At 38.4% G+C, this 16,336-nt stretch overlaps 1 protein-coding gene across 3 annotated transcripts in view; it reads left to right on the plus strand.

The window, feature by feature from the left end:
* LOC107313496 overlaps positions 1–16,336 on the plus strand; it is a 186,099-nt gene that overhangs the window by 72,417 nt on the left and 97,346 nt on the right. The window contains exon 1 of one of the 3 annotated variants that reach the window (XM_015861817.2): positions 12,422–12,847. The exons of 1 other annotated variant lie outside the window; for it this stretch is intronic. The gene's annotated coding sequence lies outside the window, so the exon portion shown is untranslated. Of the gene's footprint in view, positions 1–12,421; positions 12,848–16,336 lie in introns of those variants that run through there. One more of the 3 variants, XM_015861818.2, reaches the window with a different exon arrangement.

Consider the following 16,336-nt stretch of genomic DNA (forward strand, 5'->3'; position numbering starts at 1 on the left):
CTTAAAAACACATGTGCACTTGGTCTACATGGGTAATAGTTCCCAAGGTCCTATTGCAATATGCAAGTCCCAAGGTTAGGTGAACATGCAGACAGTATCCGTAGCAGCACATATGCTCTAGGGAACATTTTTCTTTCTTCAACCTTTTCAAGTGACTAACTCTTGAAACTCATAATCTGTTAATCTCATAATCTGTTGAATCTCATAATCTGGGGACAAGTTATTGTTGTCAATACAGCAGATGCATGTAGAAATGATCTGTCAGCACACATATCTGGATGCAATAGTCCAGGGCATTAACTTATAAACAGGGTAAAGCCAAAGACTTCAGAAGAGAAAACAAATTATCAACTTCCCATCCCTCCACAGTAGTTTCAAAAAATCTGAGACTGTTTAAAATCTGGCAGTTTTAAAGATCTTATGGGACCTTGTGTGATACATTATTTAAAGAAGTTCCACTTGAGGAAGTAACTCTTAAAACTTTACTTACCATGAAGTAATTACTTAAATACATATCATCTTTTTGCTTGGCATGTAATTATAGCTAATAATCAGGGAGAGAATGGCTGACAATGTACCCACTGTTCGTCCTTCCTCTCCTTCCTTCCCTTTCTTTCCTACCTTTCCATCTTTCTATGTTTCTTTTAAGAATGTTACCACCAGGAAAGACAATTATTTTTCTTTTAAGAAAAGATTTGGTAACAATGGAATAAATATCACCTACTGCCTTCCACCTACCTTTTGTATGTTAGACAAGTATCAATGATTTCTTCTGTCTTTTAATCGACACTCTTTTCCCTTCATCTCAACTTGGAATAATTATCTTTAGTCAGGTATATTCCTCTGTGAACACAGGGATAGAGAAGATGATATGCAAAACGTGTATTAGGGTTAATCAATAAATCTCTTGCTTGTGTAGCAAAAGTGCAGTCTCCTTTCTAACTCATGGAGAAGGGCACAAACATGTACCTTTACAGTACAATTAGCAATAATAAAAATAAATAATGAGGTCCTGGAAGAAAAACAGTCTAACTATATGGTCTTACCATTCAGAGCTTGTCCAAAGACTTGAAGCCAATTGACTGTAGTTGCAGTGTTGGTTTTTAATTAGTGTTTTTTTTGTACCCTCCAGAAGGGCACTGTATGAACTTAAAGCACCAAGCCATCCCTTGTCTCTCCAAAAATCCACTTAGCATGAACCTACATTTGTCATCTCCTGCCTTGTCAGTGCAATCTGAAAATATTCTGAACATCTCCTCTTACTCAGGCTTCTGTCTTGACTGATCGACTCTGCTTACCCTCTGTAAAGGTAAATGTAGATTAAGGGAATAGCTGGAATCCAATCTTTGCCTTCTTCAATATTTCAAGTAGATTTACTATCTTCCAACCCATTCATTTGTCACTTTAATAAGTACCTGAAAAGTTAATTCATTAACAGGAATAGCCTGAAAATTTCAGCCTCTTCATTTATTAGCCAGAGAGCAATTGTAATTCAGGTAGCAATAAATGGTTGGTGAAGAAAGAGTAAATGCTTGAATGGCACAGTAAATGTTATTGAATTCATTTCATCTACGGGTTTTAAAATAATTAATCTTGCATTGTTAATAGTTGGAGATGAACTGATCAAGTTGTGTGTTCTTTTGACATTTCAGCATGAGACTATTTATGGCTCCTCAGTGTGGAAGGGCAACACAAGGTTAGAATAAGAAAAGATTGTGAAAGAAACTAAAATAAATAGATCATTTTTGGTGTATTGAAAAAAAATATTACTTTTCTTGTTTCTATCTGTTTCTTATTTTGTTGTTGTTCTTTTTAAGGGAAAAAGTGTAATTTGAGTGGGAGTAAGAATCTCCTCTCTTCTTTGCTTAGAAAAAGCACACAGAGGAAACGGAAAACTGATGTTTACTTCTTCTATGTTCCAAGCTGCAAAAATTAAAGGCATGTTGAATTGTATCACATGGAAAGGCATGGGAAGGGAAGAGAGGAAGAAAAAATAAACATTTCTGGAGGAATACTTTGACTTAAAAAAGTTGTGTTCTCTCTCCTGAAACTTGGACTGAATGCTCCTTCCTGAATCCTTGGTAGCTGAAATCTAGAGCTTCGTAAGTGTAAGTGCTGGGTCCTGTGCACAGATCACAATGACCCTATGCAGTGCTACAGGCTTAGGGCAGAGTGGCAGGAAAAGTTGTCTAGCAGAAAAGTACCTGAGGTGTTTATTTACAGCAGGCTGAACAAGAACCAGCAGTGTGTCCAGGTAGCTAAGAAAGCCAATAGGTCTTGTCTTGTATCAGAAATAGTGTGGCAGGCAGAACTAGGGAATTGACTGTTACCCTATTCTCAGGATTGGTGAGGCTGCACCTCAAGTACTGTGTTCAGTTCTGGGCCCCTCTCTATGAGAAGGATGTTGGTCTTAAGTTATTCAAGTGTGTCCAGAGAAAGAAAACTAGTGAAGGGACCAGATTTCATAACCCAGGCAAGCATCTGACTTTCACCAAGGACTTCTTGGTGTCAGTTTTGATGTAGGTATTTTCTGCTCACAGCATTTTTATGCCTCTATCCTTGCTGCTACTGAAGTGGCAACACATTCTGTGTCTGGAGGTAATTAACCTCTGTCTTCTTCAGTTTCCTCACCCACAAAACAAGGGAGAGTGTGTTCTGCCAAGGATGGTTTCAAACTTTGTCCAGCCTGCCATACCACCAATAAAATGTTGTGTATGGGATGCTATATACACCCAATGATAGTGTAATTTGCTGACAATGAAATGAGAAACGAGGCTGTTTTCTCTAGTCCTCTGCACTTTTTTTCACAGCAGTTGCGGACTAAAATTAGTGCTTGGAATTGCTTCCTATTTATTTTATTCAAGGAGTCCATTATACTGAGCACGAGGAAATGCTAATGTTGGAGTTATGGGAGGATTTGCTCATTAAAAATAATCCTCCTCAATGAGTGAAATATCTGTGCATTAGCAATTTCTTTTTTAGATGCCAAATACAACTAAAAAAAGCACTGTTGAGAAACACTGATTGTATAGGGAAGAAAGTAAATGCCATCTTATTTATCAAGAGACCAGTAATGATATCAACTGTATGAGAACCAACTAATAATTGCATTTTGTGCACAGATAAAATACATATTTAGTTTGACTGAGCCTTAATTATCATTATTGTAGATGAATATGCCATTGAAAAAGGCATTAGACTTTGAACTAGAATTTGGCAGTAAGAACAGGATTTTTTTTAAAAAATTGCTTTTTTTTTTGCTTTTTTTTTTTTTTTCTTCCCCCCCCTTCCCCCCCCTCCCCGCTGTAGTCCCAGAGTTATTTCTATTTTATACCTCTAATTTATATCATGTCTCAAGAATTTCACCGATTCCTACTTTGGCATTACTTTTAATAAGAAGCCCTGGTTTCACAGTGCCTAGATGAAGTACAGAAATTAACATCCTAAAAATACTGAGTAAATTTTCAGTGATGTCCTCAGCTAAACAAAATCAGAAACTCCAGGTAAAGCACATTTTTGCTCCTTCCCCCCACCCCCCCCATTTGTGATTACACACACAAGCACAAGACATGTACACACAAGAAAGGGATCCAAAGGGGCATATGCTACTTCTCTGTTTCCTACTCTCTTAAGGTATCAGGTAGTAGACAGGAACAGCAGGCAAGCATTGATGAGAAGGCCACTGATCCCTCATGGAATGCACAAATTTCATTGTTATGTTAAATTAATAGTTTACTTGATAATAGGGGAACAATGAGATGGTCAGTAAGGATTTTGAATTGAATAATTGATTGGTTTTCCAATATTTAGCTAGAGAAACTTGAAGTAGTTGTAAGTAACAGAAAGTTCTGTGAAGTAATTACAATCTGTTATAGATACTTCAGGAAAAAAATGAAATGTATTTTGGATAATACAGTCGATATACAATGTTAAATAGTCAGTACTGTGTAAAAATTTACATTTCAGTGCCATTACCATACTGTACATTGAATCAATAGCTTCTTATATAAATACTGGGATAGCTCATTGCTAAAATATGCTATCTCTAATGCTTATTAGACTGTCAGAGCCAGGCTTAATAACATGTGAAGGCTAGTTAAACATTCTATGTACTGTAAAATTCTCAGAGATTTAGTTTATGTGAGTTATCGGCGGGAATACAGTATCAGCAGAGTGCTGTCTCCTAGAGAAATGACAAGCAGGACAGGGGTGGGTTTACCTTTCTCAGCTGAGTAGCTGCTTCTGGCACAGAGATGGTGCTCACTGAGGTCAAAGTGAGACATGTCAGTCTTAGATGGATTCATTTTCCTGTAGAAATTGAGGGAAATAATAAAGACCTGAGGATGTTATAGCAGTTGTGATCTCTTAACGATTCTATGGTAATTATTATTTTCATTGCCTCCTTGTTGTGTTAGTATTGGTTGGAAATGAATGGTATAAGGCACTTTTTTATTGCAAAAGCATATTTATATTTTGGAAGGCAAAGTGTCAGGCACGAAAGGGTAAATAATAGCTATATGCTGAATTTTGAAAATCCATTTATTTTGAAACATTTGTTTCCCTACCTCCCTTTCTTCATTTCCTGCTTGATATTTTCTACTCCGTTTGCATTAAAAGGCTATAGGGCTCATCTGCTTCAGCTACTTATGCCTGTAACTGAAGTCACGATACTGTATTTTTGACATCATAATTATTTCTACTGCAACCAACTGCAATTTTGTAAATTGACTTCAAGTAGCGATGTAAGCAGCAGGAGCAGATGAGTCCTTAAGAAACTATGATTCTGTCCTTGAAAATGTGTAATGAGGATGAACTGCAGAACAATTTGTTCCGGAATTATTGGGAAGAAAAAGTTTCCTCTTTCTTTTCTGTACTGATAAGCATCCAGACTACCTCTCTGTGAGTCACAAATGGACTTTTGGTTCTTGTCTAGTAGGACTGATCAAGATGCAGACCCCATAATTCAGCATTCATCCTCCCCCAAAACCTATAATAATGAATAGTGACAACCTTTCTTTCTGTCAGACTTGACAGTCTGAGATGTGCCTGGGCTGCACCTGTCCTTAAGTCACTGAAAAGCTTCCAACAACCAGTTGTTAATGGCACTGCCAGATGCCTGAGGGGGCTGCTTCAGCATTTTACTGGAGTATACATCGCAGCAATGAGATGTGTAAGGAAGGCAGGCTTTTCCATGATAACTTGCCTTGGGTTGTGATATAAAAAAACCAAGGCTGAGTGACTTTAATAACCTTGGAAATATAATATGCACTTAGAGATATTCTGTCTAGGTTGTGGAATTGCTATTAGGAAATGCAACTTACAAATAAAAACAGAGAGAGGGTTTACTTAGCATTTCACAATTTAGATTGGTAAAAATGCACTCTCCTTCAGCTTATGACACAGTGGAACTGGGTTAATCAGTAGGAAAGCCAATGATAGTGGTTTTTATATTGGTGTTACAGTAAGTTGAGAATCTGTCCTCAATTAAAGTAGAGACAAAAACCAGCTAAATACTATTCTTTTGTGCATCGTGAACTGCTTAGTTTGCTTAATAATAAAACAATCAAAATACATCTGAAAAGCAAGCATTTCAAGTTTTTCAGGCTGGTTAGCAGTTGGCAAATGAACAATGGCTAGATGTAAAATCTAGTACATGAATATGACACACTTGCAAAGAACAGATGCTCTGAGCACCAGACCAAGGCATTTCCATCCCATAACTTGTGAGATAGTTTAAGTAAAAGTTGCCTATCTTCCAGTTTTTATCTACAGCTTCCATGAGACATGAAAATTTGACAGAAATCACTTGTGAGCCTACCCAGGAAGAATTAAACTCAGTCAATGTGGCAGGCTGCAGTGAGCTCTAAATGCAGTGCATCATCAGCAACTAAGCCCAGGTGCACTTGACCTAGGGAGCTGCATACAACCTGTGCCTGGACACATGCATATGTGTTACATTTCCTGTGCTGAACCTTCCTATTAGATTCAGATCATACTTAGACCATGAGCATGAAGATATGCAAAGTAGGTATTTCTGTGTCCCAGAGCCCAACAGAAAGGGTGAACATATAAAATCCCTTAACACCAATTGGAAAGGGTCCTCTTCTTTGCAATAAAGTCCATTAGAAAATTCACAGGCAGAAAAAAAGTCTCTCTTACTTCCAGATACTATGGTCATATGTTTCCATGGAAACCTCCTTCTTCTCTCCTGATATCTTCAATGACAGCTACACATGGAAAGCATCACTGGCAAAAAAACATGCACACAGCCTGGTCTGGGTTCTTTATGGAAGACGGCTTGAGGGTTTTTTCTGTGGTTAGTGTGTGTTTAGCAGGGGTAAAGAACAGGTTTGCAGCCTGACATGTCTTGGGTTGCTAACTACTTTCTATACTGTTTCCACAGAGCATTATAATTTCAGTCTTGGTTCTTAGCCCACTTGAAACAAAATGTAGTGGATGACAATGATAAGGGAACAGTGAATGTGTAAATAAAATGATCTTCTGCCCAAGGTACAGTTTGAGAATTATTTTTCTACCATCTGATATTTTTATTACCTTTGAAAAGACCTTTTCTTTCCCTTCTCACTCCCTGAATTCATCAGTTGGGTTTTGGGTCATTATTGACCTTCCAGAACAGAAAAAGAAATTCAGAGGAGAGAAACCTGTCACACATAAGAAATGAGAAGGCATTTTACTATGCTTTGACCCTGGAAAAATCAAGCATAATCAACAGAGTTGGGAAATGAAGTTTGAAATGCAGATGAATCAACTAAGACCAAAACAAACTGCCCTCTATTATTTGCAAAATTCACCCAGTAATAATACTCAGTAATAAATACATAACCTCTAGGTAAATACCAACAAATTTGGCTGCACCTGAATAAGTACAAAAGAGAAATAAGTTGCTGAAGTGAGATCTAACACTCATACAGTTCACACTGCTTTTGCTGCATGCAGAATTCAGGTGGAATAGATTCCTTCCAAGGTCATTGACAATGGAAGAAAGACAATTGCTGATTTATTCCACTCTCTAGTTTCCAAACAAGTGGACTAAATCATGCCTGAGATTTGTTTCAGATCACCTTTGGCTTAACAGTTCTTCACAGTCACAACTTCATTTTCTACATCTTACTTGCTAAAGGAGAGATGCTATTGTCCAGGCTGTCAAGCCTATATTTCTTTAGGTTTTCATTTAACATCACAAATTATCAGCATAATTTTCCTGGGTACGGTGAAAAGTTAATCTGACAGGAATTTTCTTTCTTTGTATTATTTTACCCTGAGCTCGCTTTCTGAATGTGTATCTGTGAGGGTGGCGAAAACAGCCACAAACAGAGATACAGGAAACACACTTTGAATATTGAGGATTAAAGCTTTTATACAGGCCTTCTGTATAAGAAAAAGATCCATATTTTGGGTATGATTATAGGAGGCTGTATTTTGAGTTTGTAATTTTGCTCAGAATACTAATTACACACATCAAAATAAGCATAAATTTAGCCATAACATTTTAATTTCATTATAGCCAGTAAGTATTCCAACTCAGCAAAGTACTGAGATGTGTTTACTTAAGGCAAAAGACCTGTAGTGTGAAAGTGGTCAGCTTTGCCCTTCATGAAATGATGTGGCTGAATTACATAGTAATGAACAACAGCAAGTGGTAAAATCTGGTGTCTTGGCTCGGTGTCTTCCCTCCCTCCCTCCATGCAAGCTGTTACAGAAGATGGAAAATAGGATTAACTTGTGTGGCTAGAGAAGATGTCTACTAAGTTAAGGTTGTATCAGTCAAAATTCCTGTACTTTTCTCGTATTCTGTTGATCTCAGATGCTTTGGTTTCTTCAGATGTGCAATATCCAAAGACTTTTCTATAATGAAATACGCCCCAAAACTGCTTGAAATGAGTGAAGGGCCTTATGCTGGTGCCAGGGAGCAGAGTGAGGAGATGCTGAATGAACTATTGTAAGTAATAGGCTTTAGCCATTTATTGAAGTTTGGAGTTTTAGTAATGAGTTCTGTTACTTTTCTTGCATGGGTGCATATTTTCTTCAAAAGAAGCATTTGTTGTAAAGATGTGCTAGAACTCATGGATCTGTGAGCCAAATGCTGTAATGTCTTAATGGGCTCCAGAGCAAGTTGCTGACTAAGGAAAGGTTCTTATTTCCATCCAGCTGCTTATTTCTATCCTCACTGATGAAGTTCGGAGCTCTTTTGATATCAGGGACAACCATTCTAATTCAGACTTATTTGCATCACCGTGGGGCATGTTGCTCTATATATTCAAACTTTTCCTTTTAAACTTTGTGTTCAGGAGTGACAAAAGGCTGTACTTCTTACCTACCATGTGATTATTTTTTTCATGTGAATTTCAGTTTAACATAATTGATGCACTGACCACTGGAGTATTTCTGATGACTGTGGTGTTCAAGATCAAGGAAATAACAGTTCTCATCCTCTCAAATACTGTGCTTATTCTAAAATTAGAGAGGAAAACAAGCTGTCCTGTACTTATGAAATCTCAACCAGTTTCTTATCACAGAATGAATTAATCATCAGCCTAGCCTATTTGAATAAGCTTCTGTGTGAAGCTGCTTACAAAGTTGTTATGGTACTTCAGCAAACTTTTGTTCCTGTGTTTAGTAGGAGTTATTTAATGATTTGACTGTAAAGCTTATGTCAGCAAATATGTGTATCACAGCTTTAAACATTATTTTGGGGAAAGAAGACTTTCTGTTCATAAAAAATGGTCATTCTTTTCCCTGTAGCTACCTAAAAACTTTTTTGAGGCAATAGTTCTTTTTCTACTGCTTTCACATGGGATATTTCCTCTGCCCATCCCCTGTGGACAGTTGTTTGATGAGCTGTATTAGCACTGTAGGATCTAATGCAACTGAGGTCCCCTCCTTACATAGTTGAGGAAAATACGAGTTCTCCTAGCCTGAATGCAACACAAAGACAACACAACATCCATTATCTAGGAATATCAAGACACAGAGTATGTAAACCCTGGAGAGAGTTCAGTAAGACACATGAGATGAGTGTGTTTGCAAAAGGAGCAATGGAGGGTTGTCGTCTCTGGCATTAGAAACAAATACCTTTTGGTAGGGAGGAATGGTTCTCTGGCCTGCGAGGGTCAGGTTTACTTGCCCTTTCCAGCACAGTAAAAATGTGTGCTAAAGGCAGTGTTCCTGGTCATACCAGTATAGCACAGGTGAATGACAGCATGCATGAAAGATAATGACAACATATCCATTGAAATATTACTGTGACAGCCTTCAGGAAATGCAACAGGGAGACAATTTGTACATTAATGTTACTGGTTACTTGTTTCTTCCCTCAGAGGAAAGTGAGTCATATAGCAAGGAAAACATAATCCATTTAATGAAGAAAGCCGATGCACATATCCCTAGGCAGCACAGGCTTTTCTGAGCGCAGAAATCCATAATGGTGGGCTCAGCAGTAGTGAGATGAAAGATCCATTGCCAATTCCCTGGTGCCCTTTCATATTTCTTATTTCTTGTACCACTCATCTACAGCCCTGTTCTGGATGCAATTTAATTGTGTTTACTTTATTGAATGGCTTTGAAAAGCTAAACAGATAATGTCACCTTTGCAGCTCAGTGAGGAGTTCTGCACAGAAAGTAAAACTTGAAATCTGCCTTGTCACTTGTATTGCAGTGTTTATTCCAGCCCTGCTACTCCTGTCTTTCATGCCATGGATTTGCTTGATTTTGTTGTGAGTGGAAAAACCTTCAAAAGCTCATGAAAAGCAAATGGTCTTTGCTTGATGACCTGATTGCAAAGTGCAGCGCTCTCCACAAAGCTCTTGCTTTCTGTTGGAGGGCATTGGGCAGGGTTCAACAGAGCAAAAAAAGAAAAATAGAAAATCCAAAGTGTAAGACAAATCTTAAACCTACCTCATCTTAAGCATTTATTCTGTAGACTTCTTAAAGGCCAGTGTTATTCAGTTCAGAAGTAGGGTTCACAAAGACAATTCTGTTCACTCTGTTCTAATACATAATGTCAGAAGAATTTATTTGTGATTTCTAAAATACTTTTTCAGCTCTCTGTCAATCTTTGCTCGGTGAAGGAATCAGTATGTTACAAAATCTGGACAGTGGGTTAAATTAAATCAATTCTCATCTGAAAATTAATGCTTAAAGACTTCCGTGATTTGTCTTCCAGTTTCAGATAAACAGAAATTCTTGGCTTGATAAGTCAAACTGGTGTTCGCTAAATACTCTGTCCATGGCCAGGGATTAGAAATGTTTCAGCACCATCAATAAATACAACTGAAATATCTCGACAGATATTTTTTCAGATCTCCCACAGAAGGTATGTGGCTGTAAGGAACAGCCAAGAAACAATGAGGAAAAACTCTTTTTCTTCTGCCTCTGCTGTACTTGTGACAGCTGACAAGCTCTGGATCAAAAGAAAGAAAAAAACCCACAATTTTCCTTCTGCTTTTCATATTGAAATTGGAAGCTGCTGGACTCCACAGAGCTTTTTAGGTTATTGCCAGAGTAACTTATTGTACTGTCTTAACAGTGTGAAGGACTTGCACCTATATGTTCTGTCATCTCATTACTTCATACATACATATCTACTTTATACTCACTGTGTTGCTGGTGCTTTAGACCATGAGTTAGTTGCAGCCCTGATGTGGCAGAGATTAAGGGAGAGTTACACTGTTAGGACTTCCTCTTCATTGATCAGAGGGCTGGAGCGCTTCTCCTATGAAGAGAGGTTTAACGAGCTGGAATTATCCTGGAGAAGGCTAATACTTCTAATACTTGGAAGGGGCCTGCAGGAAGGCTGGAGAGGCACTCTTTCGTGTGCTGTGCTCGGACAAGGGGGAATGACTTTAAAAGAGGAAAGATTTATGTTCAATGTTAAGAGGAGATTCTTTACTCAGAGGGTGGTGAGGCACTGGCACAGGTCCCCAAGAGAGGCTGTGGATGCCCCATCTCTGCAGGAGCTTGAGGCCAGGTTGGATGGGTCCTGGGTAGCCTGAGCTGATGGCAGTGAACTGGGTCTGGGTGAGTTTTAAGGTCCTTTTCATCCTAAGCCATTCTGTTACTCTGTGACTCTACATGCTGAATTTCACCGTGCATCCCATGCAGTCTCGGCTCATGCCTGTATGTCCTAGGTTTCAAACATCCCTGCTATACACTGAGCTGCTAGATATTTGATAAGTCCAGGTCGGTGCACTACAAAGATTGTAGGAGGATTAATATTAAAGCTGTGTAGTCTTCCATGGTAAATCTTTACTGTGCATTGTGCTTTGGTAGAGTCTGGAAGTGGCAACATTCATGCTTTGCACGCTTCTCTGTTGCACAAATAAATCCATCAGACACCTGGGGAGTCTGACTCTTTCTTTGTTTATTCACTCATGGGGAAATTGACAAGCAGATCAAACAAAGGGCTGCATGAACTTGTTCTGCTAATGCCAAGACAAGGTACTCAACTAACAATTGTGTTATGCCTTTCTCTCACTCTTTTTTTTTTTTTTAAGTATTTGGGAAAGAAGAAGAAAAACAAGTTTGCCTACTCTGTGAAAAGTCAGAGTTGCTGACAGATACAGGGACAGGCAAAACTGCAAGGGTAACTTTAATTTTGGCAAAAAAAAAATAGAAGGGCTTGTCTGGGAGAAGAAAAGGTGATTTATTTTTTTCACCCAGTAAGATACAAATTTCTTGAAACAAAATAAGTGCTTGAGAATTTGAAAAAATTAAAATAGAATTAAAAAAAATATATATTACTCAAGTCACTTTTTTTTTAAAGTACATTCTTCAATGTTTGGCACTTATTTCTGAGTTCTTTAATTCATGTAGCTATTATCATTTTACAAATTATTAAATGTTACACGGCTTCAGACAATCGAGTAAACCTTTGCAACTGTATGTCAGGAAGGCACAGTACTATTGGTCTGACAGAAGAAAGGGAAGGAAATGAACATGACTGTACGCTCCTCCAGTGCTGCCAGATTTGTGTATAGATGTACTGTTTGGCTGCTGCTGTTTGAGCATGCTGAGCCCTGCTTTTGTATACCCAGAATAGTCCTGATCTCCAGGTTGAAAATTGTGTAAAATATAGAGCCTGTTTGCATTCAAAGAAACCAAGTCCTTAGTTTCCCAGGGTCTTTTGAAACTGGAACTTAAGTCATCTACAGCCATCAAGCTTAGTCTATATCATCCCAGTAGGATTGCAACAGAGCTTTCTGTGCAATTCCTCCCTACCCCACATACAGAGTTCTTCTGTGTGTGGCTGGCTTGGAGATGGTTTATTTAGCATTTTCCATATTGACTGAAGACCTGTTATGTTCTGCAAGAGCAGAAGCTTTTAAACATGCATAACTTCTTTATCAAAGAGGACCCCTTCTGCAGAAGCTCTACATTAAGCACTCATTTTGCCTGGAATTGTATTGGTGCTCTGCCATTTGATCCAAGCTACATAGGAGATAAATACTTGCTAGTTCCATTTTAATGAAACAGAATTGAGAACTAAATGTGTCAGGCCATTATTCCTGTAAGAATTTAGTGTTTTTAAAAGACAGTTCATTGCAGTTAATATCATTCTAACAGGTGGAAAGCAGGACTTTTATTTGCCAAGTTTTTCCACAGTGGATGTCTGGTGTTGCTCACTGTGACTCAGTGAAACTCTGCATTCTTTTTGTGCATACTTTGAGGGGAGAGCTATGTGAAACTGCCAGCTTTGCTGAATCCTATCCCACTGTTGTGTGAGCTTTGGTGATATGATTTGCCTGAAAAGTTAGACATATTTTTGGTGGACTACATCAAAGCCATGGAGGGACGAAGGCTCTGTGCTGTTGGACCAGGTGGCTCTTGGGTAAACAGCACTTTTGCAAATCACTTTTATCATCGTATAGTGAAATAGTACCCTCGGTTCTTCATTTACAGCATGTTTCTCTCTCTCCTTTGCTTGCAGCTCCACTTCAGAGCTGTTTGAGCCTGACAGCTGGTTTTGTTTTGTTTTGTTTTATTTCACTTTTTTTTTTTCTCCCTGTGAAATTCCAACATACTAGTTTCAAAGAAAGGCATCTGTTACCTTTAGCGTGGAGCTGGAGTGAAATGAAGTGACTGCTATTCTGTGCCTTTGGAATAGTTTTTCTTTAGTTTATCTGCCACTTTTATGAGTCTGGATAAAGGCTTTCCACATCGCAGCTGCTCATGAGCTTTCTATTGCTTCTGCTGGGAGATTAATTGAAATAAAATAAACTTAAAATCTCAGCCTGTCTGCAGAATAATATATACCACAGAATTATGAGCTGCAGTGTCATGCAAAGCCTGATGTCTTGCAATATCATGTCTCATTGTGAAGACACTTAACTGGGAAGACTCTGAAATGTTGTCAGGGCTGCACAAAGTAAGGTCATTAAAATGTTTTTGTTTTATAAAAGAAGTTAACCTACCACCAATGGCAAGATTTTCTTTCTTTAAGCTGCAAGGGGGAAAGAAGGTGAAGAAAGAAATACGAAAAAGGCAATGATTCATATTTTGGTTGGGTTTTTCTTAAGTATCAAAGTTTTCTCATGTTGAAATTTAAACCATCAGTTTACTGCTCAGTTTTCCACATAGAAACTTTTTATTTGAAATATTTTTTGCTTAGATACAGAGAACTGGCAGTTGTTCTCCTACGTTCAACTAACTGATAACCTGTTGGGGCTTATGGCTCTGAAAGTAGATTATTTTGTGTCAAAAAATATTGTTTGTACAGCACCTTGCAAATAGAGACTGTTCTCTATGCCTGGAATTCCTGAATGTGACGGTAAATTAAGAGTATAAGTGTTAAGGTTGTTCATAGGAAACATGTGGAGTGTAAAACCTATATTCCCAGAGGCATTCAAGGCCAGGTTGGAGGGGATCCTCGGCAGCCTGATGTAGTGGCTGGCAACCCTGCTAATGGCAGGAGGTTGGAACTGGATGACCTTCAAGATCCCCTTCAACCTAAGCCATTCTATGATTATTCCATTCTGTCTCTGCTCTGTTCAGTCTTTCTATTGTTTTTCAACCCCATCTCCTACAGCCCCCATCCTGACCCTAGTACAGGATTTACTATTTTTCTTCATCCTCTTTCCCCTTTATTTCAGGTACTGTATGAACTTCTGCCCCCTCCTCTGCTGCCCAGGGAAAGCCTTCAAAGAAAGTCAATGCTTCCACGGCATGGCTGAGGGTCTCAGTTTACAGCATGTTTCTGTCTTTGACTCATTAAATCTCCCAAATTCTAGCCTGTGTATAGTGGAGTGGGACATCTTTATGAGTTAGTCTGATCTCATGCAGTTCACATCTAAGTGATTAAAGTGGAGCATCACAATTTTAATTTAGCACTGTGAGCAAACACCAGAACAGAGAGGAGCAATCTGTATTTTTCAACTGTTTGTTTTTTTTGTTTTTTTTTTTGTGGTAAATGGAGAAGGAAGTACTGCTTTGTCCTGCTATAAATGTCTTCCCATAGGTCTAAATCCTCTTCAGTCTTCTATTTACATCCAGGAAACCTTTTTGTTCTCCTTAGCTGATCCTTGGCCCTATTCACATTGGTAATTCTGCCCTCCAACAAAAAATATCTAGAAAAAAGTATCTATCAAACGTCATTTTATCTTTTTGTTGCTAAATTCCTTCTTTTTGGAAGATCCTAGTTTTTGAGGCTAGAGGGAGCTTAGAAACAGTATGAAATCACATCTGGATTGGTGGGTAAAAATCTAAACAGGCAGAGCACACCTTTTGAATTTTAGGTAGGAGAACTGTTCCTTTCTGCTGTGAAGTTAAAAGTAGTTCTAGATTTCCAGGGAAGGAGTCAATTTTTTGTTTTGTTTTTACATTTGAATTTTCAACTCCTGTTGGATAGAGAAGGAAATTAGTTTAACCTTGTTTTTCTAGTGATTAATTTTCTTCCGTATTGAAATGATTTACTCCAAGATATTGTTATTTTCAGGTCAAATGTTTCGATCTAGGGTTCTGGACTATTTAATTGTCAAGTTCTAATCTGTTGTGACTAGTACAGACAGCCTTGAACTTACCATCAAGGTATAAATAAGCAAACATTTCATTAAAGATGAGACAGTTTATGACAATACCTATTCTCCCCTAATGGAACCACCTGAGCTTTTCTAATAGCTGGTGACATCCATTAGCAGTTCTCTCTGAAATTGAAAACATTTTCCATCTGTTCATACACACTCATTACAAAGAATTTAAGAGCCTATGGGATCACGAAGGCACATATTTGCAAATTACTAAATATCAAAATGAGTTATTGAAAAAGCAGGAATGACTTTGTAATAAGTAGCTAAACCTTCAACTTTTTCTTCAGTCACCGAGGACATCCGATTAGTTGAAATCTGTCTGGCCTGTGCCTCTCCAGATTGTGATGTTTTGTACCTGATGCTCTGCATCCTCAAGGAAGGCCAGAGCATGCTCTGCAAGCCTGCTGGGTCATGCTTCTCTAACACCGAGCAGAGATCAGCCTCACTCTTCGGCAGAAGACATCACTGAGGCTAAGCGATCAAGAGAACTTCAGTGATGGAGGAACATTTATAAATTTAATGAGATCAGCAAGTTACATGTTAATAAGAATTTTAAAACTCCCTAAATTTCATGAATGATGGGCTCAGCCACTTCTGTTCTTGAAGTGATCTCTAACTGGGAAGGCTGCTTTGGCTCTTCCTACAGAAAAGCACACTGGGTATGGACGTTTCTCACAGTTTCTTCCTGTCCCCTCCTGCTAGGTGATGGAAGGTTGATGAAAACCTGCCAAGGCTTCTAATTGCTTATAAATTCATCTCTTTCAATTTGAAAGAGTCTCACAGCATTAACAAACCATCAAGCTGGTGCTTGATCTGTAGCCTGGCAAACCTGCTTGCAGCAGAGAGGCTGGAACGAGAAGATCTTTTAGGTCTCTTCCAACCTAAGCCATTCTGTGATTCTACGATTATGGTCTGGATAAGTATTTCCATAAAGCCTTGAATTTCTATTTTTTTATATAATGTGCATCTACCAAGCTGTTTACCCATCATCTGCTTCTCAGTGATCTGTGAGATGAAGAATGGCTGATATATAGCAGTTCTGGGAACAGAACAGGAAAACCTGACCCCCTAAATGTAGCATGTAGCTGGGTTATCAGGAGCCCAGGCTTTCTTTCATTTCTTTCTCAAAATTCTTCTTTGTTTCAAGAGTATTGACAGATATCCCACATATGTTCTTTTTGGACCAAGCAATAGATCTACATCTTTACTCACTTCAGTTTCCCACATCTATTTCCCCCCTTTATTTCAGTGAGAAAGAGAAAAAAATATATAAAACGTTAATGGGAATTGTTTGG

This window comes from Coturnix japonica, chromosome 4 (assembly GCF_001577835.2).
Source record: "Coturnix japonica isolate 7356 chromosome 4, Coturnix japonica 2.1, whole genome shotgun sequence".
Lineage (NCBI taxonomy): Eukaryota > Metazoa > Chordata > Aves > Galliformes > Phasianidae > Coturnix > Coturnix japonica.